The sequence below is a fragment of the Peromyscus leucopus genome, chromosome X, assembly GCF_004664715.2.
Source record: "Peromyscus leucopus breed LL Stock chromosome X, UCI_PerLeu_2.1, whole genome shotgun sequence".
NCBI lineage: Eukaryota > Metazoa > Chordata > Mammalia > Rodentia > Cricetidae > Peromyscus > Peromyscus leucopus.
Genome location: NC_051083.1, coordinates 26,005,539 through 26,019,903, shown reverse-complemented (window position 1 = coordinate 26,019,903; position 14,365 = coordinate 26,005,539). Strand labels below are relative to the sequence as shown.

The 14,365-nt window shown below is 41.3% G+C and overlaps 1 pseudogene; it reads right to left on the bottom strand.

The window, feature by feature from the left end:
• Nucleotides 1-3,904: 3,904 nt before the first annotated feature.
• Nucleotides 3,905-4,017, bottom strand: LOC114704641 (annotated as a pseudogene).
• Nucleotides 4,018-14,365: the final 10,348 nt, after the last annotated feature.

Below are 14,365 nucleotides of genomic sequence, written 5' to 3'. Positions count from 1 at the left end.
ACCTGAGTCCCTGCCCCTGCCACCACTGACCTAATGTGCAGCACCACAACAGTGTGCAGCCCCACCTACCACACTGTGTGTGCTCTGGGTCAGAGAGCAAGGAAGCAATGGGGGGGGGTAGGAGTACTCTTACTCTGTCCTAGTTCAATCAAAGGGACCCTCTGTTCCTTCTGCTGGCCATCTGGCCCAAAGGCTGTCCGTGTACAGTTTCTATCAAGAGTCACAACACATACACAAGCTCAGGCATAAAACACCCATACTTGTGGCCACATTTTTCACACATTCGTACACTCATAAAGGCAGGACATTCCAACAGAAAGGCAAACAATTTTCCCAGGGAAACAGTGTCAGCTGACCAACTCAAAAATCCAAAATAAGAGTCTACAGTTTTTGTAAGTCAGGAAAAGAACAAAATTCGAACACATAAGACAACAATACAGCTTTCCTGCTGCCTGGAGACAAAATCAAAAGGAAGACGCCAGCCTTATGCCAATCCCGTGGAAGCAACCTGCATCATCTATACAAACCAAATTCAAATACAAATCAACCAAAGGGATCCAAACCTGTCCCAAGGAATTTCTGCAGGTACTTACAAATTTTGGGCTCACTTACAAAAGCATATCCAACAGGCCAAAAGGATATCCCAAAAGTCCATTTACAAAAGGATATCCAAATGAAAGTAAACATAGAAAGCATCAGAGAAAACGTACTGACCAGCTTCAGGCTCTATAGGTGGTGGTCCTGCTGGACTTGGGGTATCCTAGACGAGCCCTTAAATGTTATACCCAGATCACAGGGACCCTCAAAAGACCATCACAGAGACTGAAAGCCATATGTAAAAGCAAAGAGCCTTTATTTCATGGTCAGAGCTTGGATTCTACTTGATGCAGCAGTGAGAGCAGAGAGCCCAGAGCCCAGGCAGGGTGGGTTGTTTTTTTATCATAGCAGAGGTTGGGGTGAGGGGATTTCCAGGCTTCAGAACCCTGGCTGACATTTGTCTAGGGGTATAGGGAATGTTTGGAATGTCAGGTATTTCCCCTTAGATGCAGGCCCTCCCTGGGTGAGGTCAGCTCATGGCTTCTCCTGGATCTGAGTGTTGCCTGTCCTGGCAGTTGTGTGTTAAAGCTGTTTGGGGCCTTCCCACACTTGCCTCTTATAACAATGTTCTTTTTGTCTCCCACAATTTTCTAATTTCTACTAGAGGGCTGAAGCTGGGCAGTTGTGATAGGGACAAGAGAAAGAAACTGTGGAACCTGGAAGAATCAGAGGACATGACCACGGTACTGAGTACTTCAGCTCCTGACACATCTATGGATGCCGTAATGCTGCCCTGGGCCACGTGCTTCAGCTGGAGGCCCCAGAGCTGTGGGTGCAGTTGCTGTGGAGGGGCAGCTTTGAGGTGATACTACTGTGCCCCAGTGGCAGCAATACTGAACTCTGGAATGTTCTTTCTTTAAGAAGGGCCTGCCATTTGTGCCCAATTTCCTAAGGAGTTTTGGGCAGGAGTCCCCATGATGAACTGTTGGTCTCTGGAGACATTGGAGCATTTATGGTGGCATATGGCCAAACTTAAGCTATGTACCTGTAACCATAGTTCCTTCCTCACCAGAAACGATGGCTCAGTTGTGAGCTAACCTCCAATAAGGCATTGTAAAAGTATTTGAATTGTTTTAATAATAGTTGAAAAAAGTTTTAAAAAATGTCCTTGGGGCTGGAGAGATTGTTCAGAGGTCCCAAGTGAAGTCCCCAGCACCTGCTTCACGCAGCTCACAACCACCTATAACTCCAACTCCAAAACCTATAACTACAAGGAATGGCACCTGTATACATGTAGCATTCGCTCACATATAAGTAAGCACCAATAAATCTTTAAAGCATATCCAATTCAATTAAAATAAGACTTTTGTCAATACAATAAAAATGTCAACTAGAAGAAAATTGTTGATTAAAAAGTGATCATACATGCTGGAGAGTTAAGTCAGGGTTTAAGAACACTGGCTGCTCTTCCAGAGGACCCAGATTCAATACCCAGCATCCATATGGCTGCTCACAACCATCATTAACTCTAATTCCAAGGAAGACCAACTGATGCCCTATTTTGGTCTCTATGGAAACCGCCACACACATGGTCTACAGGCATACAACCAGGCAAAATACCAATAAAATAAAATAAATTAAAATGCCCATAGAAGTAGAAAGAAGGGAATATTTGAACACTGCAGTGGCAATGTAACTATGGCCATTATGGAAAACAGTATGGAATTTTTGGAGAACAAAACAAAACCTAAGAGTGAAACTACTAAGCTCCACATGGAGGCTCACACATGTACTCTTAGCACTTGAAAGGCTGAAGCAGTAGCATTGCCGAGTTGAGGTCAGAATGGGCTACATAATGAGTTGCAGGTGGCCAGTCTGGGCTACAGATTGAGATCTGCCCCAAGAGAGGAGGGAGGTGGTAAGGGAGAGAAAGAGGACAGAAGACAGCCATTACTGGCCATGCAGCCACATAAAATGAAATCTGTATGGGGAAGACATATCTGTACCCCCATGTTTACTGCAGCACTATTCTCACTAGGCAAGAAGTGGAAACAACCTATGTGTCCACCAACTGTTGAATGGATCAAGAGAACACCATTCAACCACCGAGGGGAAAAAAAGAAAGATAAATTGCAGCCATCTACAACAGCATGGCTGGAACTGGAGCTCATTCTGTTAAGGGAAATAACAGAACTATAAATGCTACATGATCTCACTCATATAGAGAATATAATACAGTCGATCTCAAATCTCAGAGAAGTTGAGAGTAGAGTGTTGCTTACCATAGGCTGGGATGAGGAAGGAATGGAAGGGAGTGGTTGGTTAATAGGTACTAAGTTGGGAGAAAGACACTCTGGTGTTTCGGTTTGTCCATTATTGATTTGATTGCTGTGTTAGGAAACAAGTACAGGGCCTCATATATACCAGGCAAATAGTTGAGCAAAGCTACGCTTCCAACCCAATTATAGTATATTCTAGTCCACAGCAACATGAATGTATAATGATAAGATTTGATTTTTCCCTTTCTGTATTTTATTTTTATTTTTATTTTTGCTATATACTTCAAAAAGCTAGAAGAAAAGATTTTGAGTATTTTTATTATAAAGAAAGCATGGATGCTCTAAGAGGTGGATATGCCTACCATGAGATGAACATTATTACATAGTGCGTATATCAACACATTACCTGGCACCCCATAAATGTATACATTTTATATGCCAGTTGACCAAAGGACATATAAAATAGAAATCTTAAAATTATTAGATCAAAAGACACTAAATCATTCCATTCAATTGTCAGAAGTTTTTAAATACCATCTCTGGAATTCTCCACTTATCACATCCCAGATGGATAGAGATCTTAACCCCATTCATTCATCATCACTGTTCAAAGCTCTAGGTTCCCCTTACCAGGTGAGAAGGCTAGGGCATTTAGTCACTGACACTCACCCATCATTGTCAAGGGTATTTCTAGGGATATTGACTCCTGGTTCTCTGGCCTGTCTGAAACTTGGATCAAATAATCATCTGCAGTTTGAAAGAGAGGTGAGGGTGTTCTTGGGAGGAGGCTGTATGCTCTTATGGAAGGAGGGGCCAGGCATGAATAGGAAAATGAGAGCAGAGACAGTGTATAAAGCATTGGAGATTTCACTCCAGGGCTATAAGGTGCAGGCAAGGAAATTGGTATAAAAGTCCTGGCTCCACTATTTAATTTCTGTGTTTCTACAGCTTGAAAATATGATGTTTTTATTTCCTCATTTCTGTACTTCAAAAATGAGTATGATATGAGCCCCCCCACCACAAAAAAGCTAAGGATCTGTTCACAGTTGATGGTTGCTAAGGAAGAGAGAGTCAATTTTCTTTTTAAAACAAATATGGAACGTTCCACACATTTGCATGTCATCCTTGCACAGGGTCCATGCTATGCTAATCTTCTCTGGATCACTACAATTTTTAGTATATGTGCTGATGATTCGAGCATGAGTCAGTTTTGTCTAAGGATGTAGTCACTTAATAGGTTGACCATGCTCCAGTAGATGCCCTACACTCAACCACATGTGGGCAGTACTAGTTGGACTCAGTTGGTTATTTTTAAAAAGAGAGAAAAGGAAAAGAAAAAGAAGACATGAAGTTAGGAGGGAGATGTGTTGGGGGAGAACCAGGGAGAAGCTGGAGGTGGTGAGTGTGGACTGAATATGGTGAAAATACATCATATACATGTATGAAACTCTCAAAGAATAAATGAAAGACACCATATTAAAATGAGTATAATGTCACTGCATCCAGCCTTAATCACTGTTATACCCTATGCTTAATAGGACATATATTAAGAATAACATGTCCTTACTTTTAAAGAGTTTATGGCTTAATGGGGGTAGGATAGCACAGTAATGAAGACCATTCATTGTTTTTTCTACTAAGTGTAAGTGATCTTGCTAGATTCTTCCTTTAAATTAACTGTTATCCAGATGACAACCCTGCAAGGGAGTTACAGCTGACTTCAACTTAAGGATGAAAGTGGCCCTCAGGAAGGGGAAATGATGAATTCAAGGCCACATGGCTAGAAAAACAGCTGGAATTCATTCAAAAAAGCCTGAAAGACAAATCATTGTACTGGTGTGGTCTGGGCTGAGAAAAGAATGAGCAAACTCATAAAACAGTGGCAGTGAGTGATAGGTGGACCACTCACCAGTGGCTGCCCATACCCAAAGTAGAGTTGCTAGTTACAGCAAAGTTGGGGGGTAGGGAGGTGGAGGTGGATCTGGGCAGAGTTAAAAGGAAGAGTTGGGGATGAATACATCAAAATATATTGTATGAATTAAGAATTATGAATCAAAGAATTTAGAAAAATATTTATTAAAAAACAAAATATAGGCCGGGTGGTAGTAGCACATGCCTTTAATCCCAGCACTCAGGAGGCAGAGCCAGGCGGATCTCTGTGAGTTCAAGGTCAGCCTGGGCTACCAAGTAAGTACCAGGAAAGGTGCAAAACTACACAGAGAAACCCTGTCTTGAAAAAAACAAAAAACAAAAAAGCAAAACAAAAACAAAAACAAATCCCAGAATATAGTTCTTAAGGAAGGCAGCAAAAATGTACCCTAAAGCTATAGTAAGGGTTATAAAAAAAAAAAAAAAAAAAAAGGAGTAGGAAAAATAGAATCACGTGATTGAGGGCTTTCCTGTGCCAAGCTAAGAATTTTCCAAGTATTTGTCAGGACACTCTCAATGGAATTTTTCTGGGAGCTGGAAGGAGCATTTTTAACATACAGATGAGAAGTATCAATATTAAAATTTAACAAAAATATAATTAGAGAAAAGACTAGATCACACACACACACACATATACACACATACAATTGCAGAAATTCAAAAATACTGGCTCAAGAACAGACAAAAATCAATTAATGGAAGAGAACTGGTAGCAGGAAAAATGAGTTTGTTTCTGTACAAAACTGAATATTTAATAAGGAAAGAAATAGAAAAGAGGGGGAAAGGTCATTTAACATATGTTGTTGAGAAACAAAGTAGGTTTAAGAAAAGGACATTCCCACCTTATGTCATATATCAAGTCAAATTCTGGGAGGGTTGGACATTCTTCCTTCAGATGAATATAGAAAAAGAAATGGAAGAAACTCAAAGCCTAAGTTTTATTTCTGTTAGTTTGTCTCTGGAAACAATCAAATTTATATCAAAAATAAAAGGCAGAAGATATTCACACACTTATAAGGTGTAATTAAGGCAAATCCAGCACTTCAACTCCATAGATTAATATGATTCTATGTGGCCAAATATGAAAACTACAGGAACAAAAAAAAATGGTATAAGCTATGCTCTAACTGTGAAAAAATAATGTGTTAGTTTTCTATTTCTATTACTGATGTAACAATTGCCACAAAATTAACTTCTTAAATATCATAAAAGTATGATCTTATAATTCTGGAGGTTTTAAGCTCAGTACAGGTCTCAGTGGGCTCAAATCAAGGCACATGTTTGGAGGCACTAAAATGAGTTTCCTTGCCCTTTTCAACCTCTAGGGGGAGCCCACACTCCTTGGTTATTGGCCCTTTCCTCCAGCAACTTCTGGTGACTCCTAAAGGGACCTCCCTCCATAGTCGCCTTTTACTTTTGTGTCTCTCCCCCACCCCCACTTCACTTTTAAGGACCTTTCTGGGTACATTGGCTTCACCCAGTGTGACGGCTAATTTGACAGAATCCCGAATCACCAAAGTAGACATGTTTATGAGAGATTTTCTAAATTGGGTTAATTGAGGTGGAAAGACATACCATGATCATGGGTGTCACCATCCCATGGGCTGGGGTCACAGACTGAATGAAAAGGAGAAAGTGAGCTGAGCAATGGCATTCATCTCTCTCTCTCTGCTTCCTGACTGGATGCAATGTGACCTGCTACCTCAATCTCCTGCTAACATGCCTTCCCTAACAATGACGGAGCTTACCCTCAAATTGTGACTTAAAACAAACTCTTAAGTTTCTTTTGCTTTGTATTGTGTCAGAGCATTAACACACCCTGATAATCCAGCATGCTTTCCTTCAGATGAGGCCAGTGGGGAAGAAAGTTTCATTCCAACTACAACCTTAATTTTCACATTTTCATGAAACTTCCCCAGCTTTCAAGGCCTAGGCCATTGCCATCTTTGAGGGACACAGATGGGGGAAAAAAGCCAAACCATAGATATAGATGTGGAGGCACATACATGAAATTCCAGTACTCAGGACATAGGACAGGAAAATCACATGTCCAAGGCCAGGATGGCTATACATACACACAGATCACATCACTGCGAACACCAGCAAAGTAAACAATAAAACAGTTATATATATAGGGTAGTCTATTGGTGAACAAGTATTGTATTCTATTTTCCCACTCTTTCATGATGCCATATTATTTTCATCATCTTTTGCAGATGAAAGACTGCAGGCAGATGGGCAAACATGAGAAAGCATTTCTAAATTTCAGCCTCCCAGGGCTGAGTTAGCAGGTGAAGTTCTACTGCTTTTCTAGCATTCTTGTTTGTTTCTTTCCTGAACATTTTTAGATCCTCCTTAGCCTGAGACCTCCTAGGTGCCGTAGTGACCCAGTTATTGTCAAGCAATCCTCAACCCTATCTGGCACAGGCGCCATCACAACCACTCCTTGTCCTGGCCACTTAGATACATACCTGGAGCCTCCCTGCAGCGGTGCTGAGCAAAAGCAAGGGCATTGTCCTATAGGATACTGAGAACAAGGAGTCAGAAATGACACAGTGAGGAACTGACTGAATGCACTGTGTTGTGTAAGCAGACCCATCTACATTTTAAAAATAGGCTTGGGGGATGGCTCAGTGGGTAAGAATACTTGCTGAAAAATCAAGACAATATAAGTTCAAATTCCTAGTATCCATTTCAAAAATGTGCCTGTCACCCAGCGTTGCAGGTGGAGATGGGCAGATCCCAGATGCTCAGGGACCAGCCCACCCACATAAAGTGGTGAACTAAAGGTTCAGTGAGATATCCTGTCTCAAAAATGAAGTAGAAAATGATAGAGTACTCCAGATTTCCTCCTCTGGCCTCTGCACACATTCACACAGGCACTAAGGCACACACACACACACACAGAGAGAGAGAGAGAGAGAGAGAGAGAGAGAGAGAGAGAGAGAGAGAGAGAGAGAGAAAGGCACAAAGGCATTCATAGTCTTTACATTTTTGGAAACACTATTTTGGGTTCTGGGAATGTAGCTTAGATGATAGAGTGCTTGCCAGGCATTCACTAAGTCCTGGGTTGATCCTCAGGACCATGCAAAGCCAGGTGTAGGTGTACATGCCTGTAATAACAGCATTGGGAAAATAGAGATAAGAGGGTCAGAAACAGGCTAGCAGGATGGCGCAGCAGGAAGAAGGAACTGACCACCAAGACTGGTGACTTGATTTAGATCTCCAGAATACACATGGTAGAAGAAAAGAACTGATTGCCACAAAGTTGTTCTCTGACAGTGTGTGCAAGCACACGGATGCATGCATGTATGCATGTACACACACAGAGAGACACACAAACAAACATATAAATAGTCTTTGAAACCAAGTTCAGGGCCAGGTGTGGTGGCACACACCTTAATCCCAGCACCAGTGAAGGAGAAGAAGGTGGTGGATTTCTGTGAGTTTTGACGCAAGCCTGGTCTACATAGAGAGTTTCAGGCCAATGAAGGCTACATAGTAAGACTTTACCTTAAAAGAGGGGGCAAGATCTACAAGAAGCCCTGTCACACACACAAAAGAAAACAATATTCGAAAGTACAGCTTAGTAGTATTTTCCTTTGGGGTGTACAGAAGTGTGGTCAAGAGCAAGTGGGTTATATCAAGGTTGGAACAGCATAGAGAAGGTTAGAGACTGGCAGGCACAATGCAGAACAAAGTGGAAGGCCAAGGAGAGAAGCTAGCTTTAAAAGCAGCTGTCAATTCCAACAAGTTAGAAAAAACTTCTCAGAGCTGGGGTTTTTGACTCAGTTGACAGAATGCTTGCCTAGCATGCACCAAGCTCTGGATTCAGAATTCTGTAAACTGGGCATGGTGGCACAATCATTTGAAATCACAGCACTTAAGAAATAGGAGCAGGAGGATAAAGATTCAACATTATTCTTGGTGCTCAAAGTTTCAGAGCAGCTGGATAATGTTGGGCTACAGATCCACAATACATTTCCTATTACATAGCATCATGTTTGAACACAGGCTGTGACAGCCCTGAAAGTCTTTGAGAGTCAACGTTCCTTAGCAAGCTCCCAGGGGTTGCTGCTGCTGTTGCTGGACTGTTGTTCACCATTCTCTGAGCAGCACAGATCAACTGAGAACTTGTATTTGTGTTCTACCTCCCACCTACAGAATAGGGAACCATGTGAGCAGGATCTTCAATCTGCTTTCTTACAAACTCTCTGGGTGAGTCTGATGTTCAAAGTTTCAGAGCAGCTGGAGAGGTCTTTGAGGCTTGTCTATAGACCCTACTCCCCACCACCTAGCCCCTACACAGTATTTAGAAGGAGAACTTTGACTTAAGGCAACCCCAACCCGGGATAGACTCTCACTGGGCCCATAAGCAGAGTATAAACATGGAACAGGAAAGACACACAAGCCTCCATTCTCTTACTCAGAGCTGCCTATGGCTGGAGCTACAGTTTTTTGTTTTTTGTTTTTTTTTTGTTTTTTTTTTCCCAGAAGCTTTCTTCCATAGCATCCTTCTTCACTGCTGTGATGAAAGCAATTAAGATGCCAAAGCTTAGGATGCTTCATGTTGACAAATATGAGAGCAGGTTCAAGGTTATTGATTAGCTTCACTCTTCCTCTGCTAGTTTTCATGAGATTCTTGTGTGTATGTGTATGTCTGTGGGAGTGTGGACTTTGTGTGTGTGTGTGTGTGTGTGTGTGTGTGTGTGTGTATGTGTGTGTGTAAGCCAGAGGTGAGCCTTGGGTGCCATTTCTCAGGTGCCAGCCACCTTGTTTTATGAGACAGAGTCTGTCACTGGCTTGGCGGCCTGGTGCTTACCAAATTGCCTAGAATGGCTGGCCATCAGGTCCCAGGAATCCTCCTCTGTCACATCAGCATTGGGATTACAAGTGTATGTTATCACTCCTGGCTTTCTATATGGATGGATTCCAGGGATTGAACTCAGGTCTGCGTGTTTCTATGGCACACACTTTACATGCTGAACTAACTCCCTTATCCTTAATATGACTTTTACAGCAGGAAAGGAAGTCAGACAAGACATACCTTCAACTACACACTTCTGCAGAGTTTAGGGTGTATCCATGGGATCACGTCACATGTGCACTATTGTTAATCAATCATGGGAGTTGGGAGCCACTGGTCCAAATTGGTTCTCCAGCAGCCTCTCTGGCTTTGATATAGGCAAATCACCTGGGGATCTTGTACAAAGGGAAACTTTCAATTCAGTAGATCAGAGGCAGGGCCAGGGACTCTGCATTTCAAAGAGGCTTCCAGTGCTGCTGCTGCTGCTGCTACTTCATGGATGACATCTGAGTATCAAAATGATCATATATACCCAATTTCTAGTCTACCTGCTCTCAGATGCCCTGCTATAGAATAACCAACATTTCCAGTTTGCCTGAAGTTGGAGGGGTATGTGTCAGTTTTCTAAGAATGGTCCAGATTAAAGTAGAATAAGCTGATTGTCCTATGTAGGTACCTGGCTCTATCAGGATGAACATTTATTAGTGAAAACAACAGAGATCATAGACAACTGTACTCTATTCCAAAATAAGCTCTTTTTAATCACATCTTTTTTTTTTTTAAACTAAGCTTGGATTTGGCCTTATCCTCCTTCTTAACATTCAGTTCCAGAAACCACTACCAATCAATTACCATTGGCAAAAGAAATGAAACCTATTTCCAACCAAGATAGGAGCCAAAAAAAAAAACATTCTGCATCACTTACTGGTCTCTCTGTGGAAATACTAATCATGATGATGACAATGACAAATAATTTAGCCAAACTTGGTGTGTGTTGGGGAATAAATTTTTATACTTGGCAATAACAGTTGTAAGTGGGAATAAATAACACATACATAGCACAATGATGAATCATGGAGCAGAAGAATTGTGTCTCAGAAAATGTAACTTAGGAGACCAACAAGTGACTTCATTGAATGAGCCTGCTTCCTCCTTCATGAAATGGGAAATTTATGCTGGTCTTCCAGTTAGGACTGAAGCATGAGTCAAGTGCTCAGCATAGATTAACACATAACAAACCTGTATTGTTTTCCTTCTGTCCAGTCTTGCTTTCTCAGAAGTCTCACTTCCCTAGTTATTGTGGTGATATTTTATTTGTGCTCTAATAAACAAAGCTTGCCTGGAGATCAAAGGAAAAAGCCAGCCATTATAAGTAAACCAAGAAGTCATGCAATGTTAGCAGAGGCCTTTAATCCTATCCCTTGGGAGGCAGGGATCTGTCTGGATCTATGTGAGTTCAAGGCCACACTGGGAACAGAGCCAGGTGTGGTGGCATACACCTTAAATTCCAACACTAGTTAACCATGGAGGTATGGAGTTCTGTACAGACAGGAAGTGACAGTGCTGGGCAGGAAGAGGAAGTGATGTAGCTGGACAGAGAGAGCAAATCAGATGGCAGAACAGCAAGGCATATAGGCATGGGTAGACAGGAAGTAACTCGCATTTGGAAGCTGCCAAGTTGGTGAGGTAAGGTTGGCTGGTGGCTATTCCTATTCCTCTGATCTCTCTCAGGCTTTAACCCCTATATCTGGCTTGATGGGTTTTTTTTGTTGTTGTTGTTTAATAAGACAGTTTAGAAATTCATTCACAAGTTATAGATTTATCTGAATGTGAATTTATTCACACTCGGAGGAGTAAAGCCAGATTGTTGGAGACAAATCATTTCTCCAGAATCATTAGGCAACTAGAATTCCCTCCTAGGGTCTTCTCTATCCCATAGGAGATCAAAGCACAAAGATGCGTATAATAAATCTCTGTGTGGACGAGCCATGCTGGAAATCAACTGATACCCTCAGCTCTGAGTCTCAAAGGGAGCATCACCAACACTTCCTCCAGCCTTGTCTTTTTATATATATATATATATATATATCTGCCCTTTGTAGTCATTATCTCTTGCTGCTTGGATTAGTTACATATGAAGCTGAAATCAAGTAAGTGTCATCTGGAGGCCTATGAGGAATGATCCACTTCCAAGTTCCGGCAGTGATCATTAGCAAGATCTACTTCTTCAAAGCTTGGGTGACTGAGGTCCTGGCTCACAGCTGTCAGCAGGCAATACTCAATTCCTTGCCATTCTGGCTTCTCTAGTTTGCTTCGATGAGATAGCTGTAAGATAACTCAGAAAGAAAGTAGATACTTTATAATAACTTTTTAAAATTTATTATTTATTTTTATTTTCTGTGTATAGGTATTTTGCCTGTGTGGATGTCTGTGCACAACATGGATGTTGTGGAGGTCAGAAGAGGGTGTTGGATACTTTGTATCTGGAGATATAGAGAGCTGTGAACTACTATGTAGATGCTAGGAACAGAAGTCAGGTCATCTGCAAGATTAGCAAGTGTTATTAACAGCTGAGCTACCTCTCCAGCCCCACAAATAATACTTTTTTTATAATCTAACCCTAGTGAGCACTTGTGCGACATCCTACTGGTAAAATGACAAAAGATCACCTTACCACAAGCACCTTTTGTTGGAATGTAATGTCAAAGCACCTTGAACTAGGTATTTGTGAAGAAAGAAACCAAACCACAGCATCGTTTTATTACTGCTTCTAGAAAGGCTAGTTACACAGCTAGTTACTCCTCCATCATATCATTCAGGGAATAAAATTTTAAAATGATGTTATATGGTGCAGTATCAAGACAATAAGGTCATTAGAAAGGCAGCTATGGAAAAATCATGGTCAATGTCAAGTTTCAGAAAAATGTACTGAAATGTCTATGTTCATGTACAATCCATAAAAGTAGCTGTCAGAAGACTTACCCTTCTCATTGCTCTACTGTCCTTCTTGACCTCCTAACTTTATGAAAAAGTAACATGTTCCAACTTTAACCCTCCCACTCCAATGCTCCTTTCAGTAAATGACTTCAAAGAACTCAAGAATAACGATCCATGTGTGTCAAGTGTCAATTGTGCCACTTAAGAATTACTTCTCCCTGTGACTGTAAAATGTGTTGATAGCATGGTTTGTGTCAATTCAAATCACAAGTATTCAAAACAAGAACAGAGCTGGCACAGAGCTTAGCAATGATCTGTTTACTAGTGTTCAATCTTGACTGCATGTTGAAAATCAGCAAGAGGGTGCTTTTCTGATGTCCTGAAAGCACTCCAAGACAATTTCACTAGACTCGGGGGTGAGATAGAAGGAGGATCCAGGATTTTTCAGGTTCCCTAGTACCTTAGCCAAGATGTCAAATCACTGCTGTAGTTTAGAAAATGTGTCCAGAAAGATGAAGTGACCATAACATATGACAGAGCTAAAATGAAGAATTACCAGCACCATGCTTTTCTTGTAGCAGATATTGAAGTGGTTTCTTTATTGGTGGTATCCAAAGAAGTGGCCCTTAACCTGTTTCCAGACAGTGAGATAAGTGCAGATACATGCAGGCCTTCTTAACTGTATAGATTCCTGCTTCCGCCACAACAGACTTATATTCTGTGTTTTGTTTTGTAAAGCTGTCCAGGCAATTCTAAAAGAGTAGCAAGGGTTACAGACAATTGATGAGAGGCAGGATTGATAGTCTTCCTTAATAGCACTGACTGTTCTTCTAGAGGATCTCAGTTCAATTCCCAGTACTCATGACCATTTGTAACTTCAATTTCAGTCAATCCAACACCCTACTCTGGTATCCATGGGCAATATATATATCAGGAAAAATTTCCATACACATAAAAGTTAATTCATTTAAGAACTATTTTAAAACTTATAAAACTCTAAAAATAACTATATTTTTTCCTTTTTCTATATTTTCATGTATGTGTGTTTGTACATAGTGTGCATGCGTATGTATGCACATTTTTTGCATATGTGTGAGTCTGTGTGTGTACATCAATGTGCATGCACATGTGAGGTTTATGGTTGATGTTGGGAATCAGCCTTGATTATTCATTGAGTAATTTAGTCATTGGAGAGGATTCTCTCAATCGAAAGCAGAGTTTGCAAATATGCCTAATCTTGCTAGCCAGCTTCCTTTGGGGACCCCTATTTCTACCTTCTGGGGTTGGAATTACAGGTGTGCCACCACACCCACCCATCATTTACATGGGTTGCTGGGGATCCAAACTCCAGTCCTCAATATTGTGAGGCAAATGCTTTAAGCACTGAATCATTCTTTTAGCTCCCTACTGATTTAAATTTTAGAGTTAGCATATAATGTATCAGATCATATTTCTCCTTTTTTTCCAACATAATGTTTTATTGATTACTTGGAAATTTCACATCATGCACCCCAATCATCCTTACTTCCTAGTCCTCCCAGGTCCACCCCCAGCCCTTGCGACCCCCAAGGAGGAGGAGGAAGAGGAGGAGGAGGAGGAGGAGGAGGAGGAGGAGGAGGAGGAGGAGGAGGAGAAGAAGAAGAAGAAGAAGAAGAAGAAGAAGAAGAAGAAGAAGAAGAAGAAGAAGAAGAAGAAGAAGAAGAAGAACCAGTCCAATTTGTGCTGGCCATATACTCACTGGAGCATGGTCAAACTCCCAGTGGCCAGCTCCTTAAGGAAAACTGAATCCTTCATCACCTGCACTGCTACCAGAAACCACCAATTGTGGAGAGCTACACTTCAGCATCCTTATCACAATTTTTAAGAGTTCTCTTGA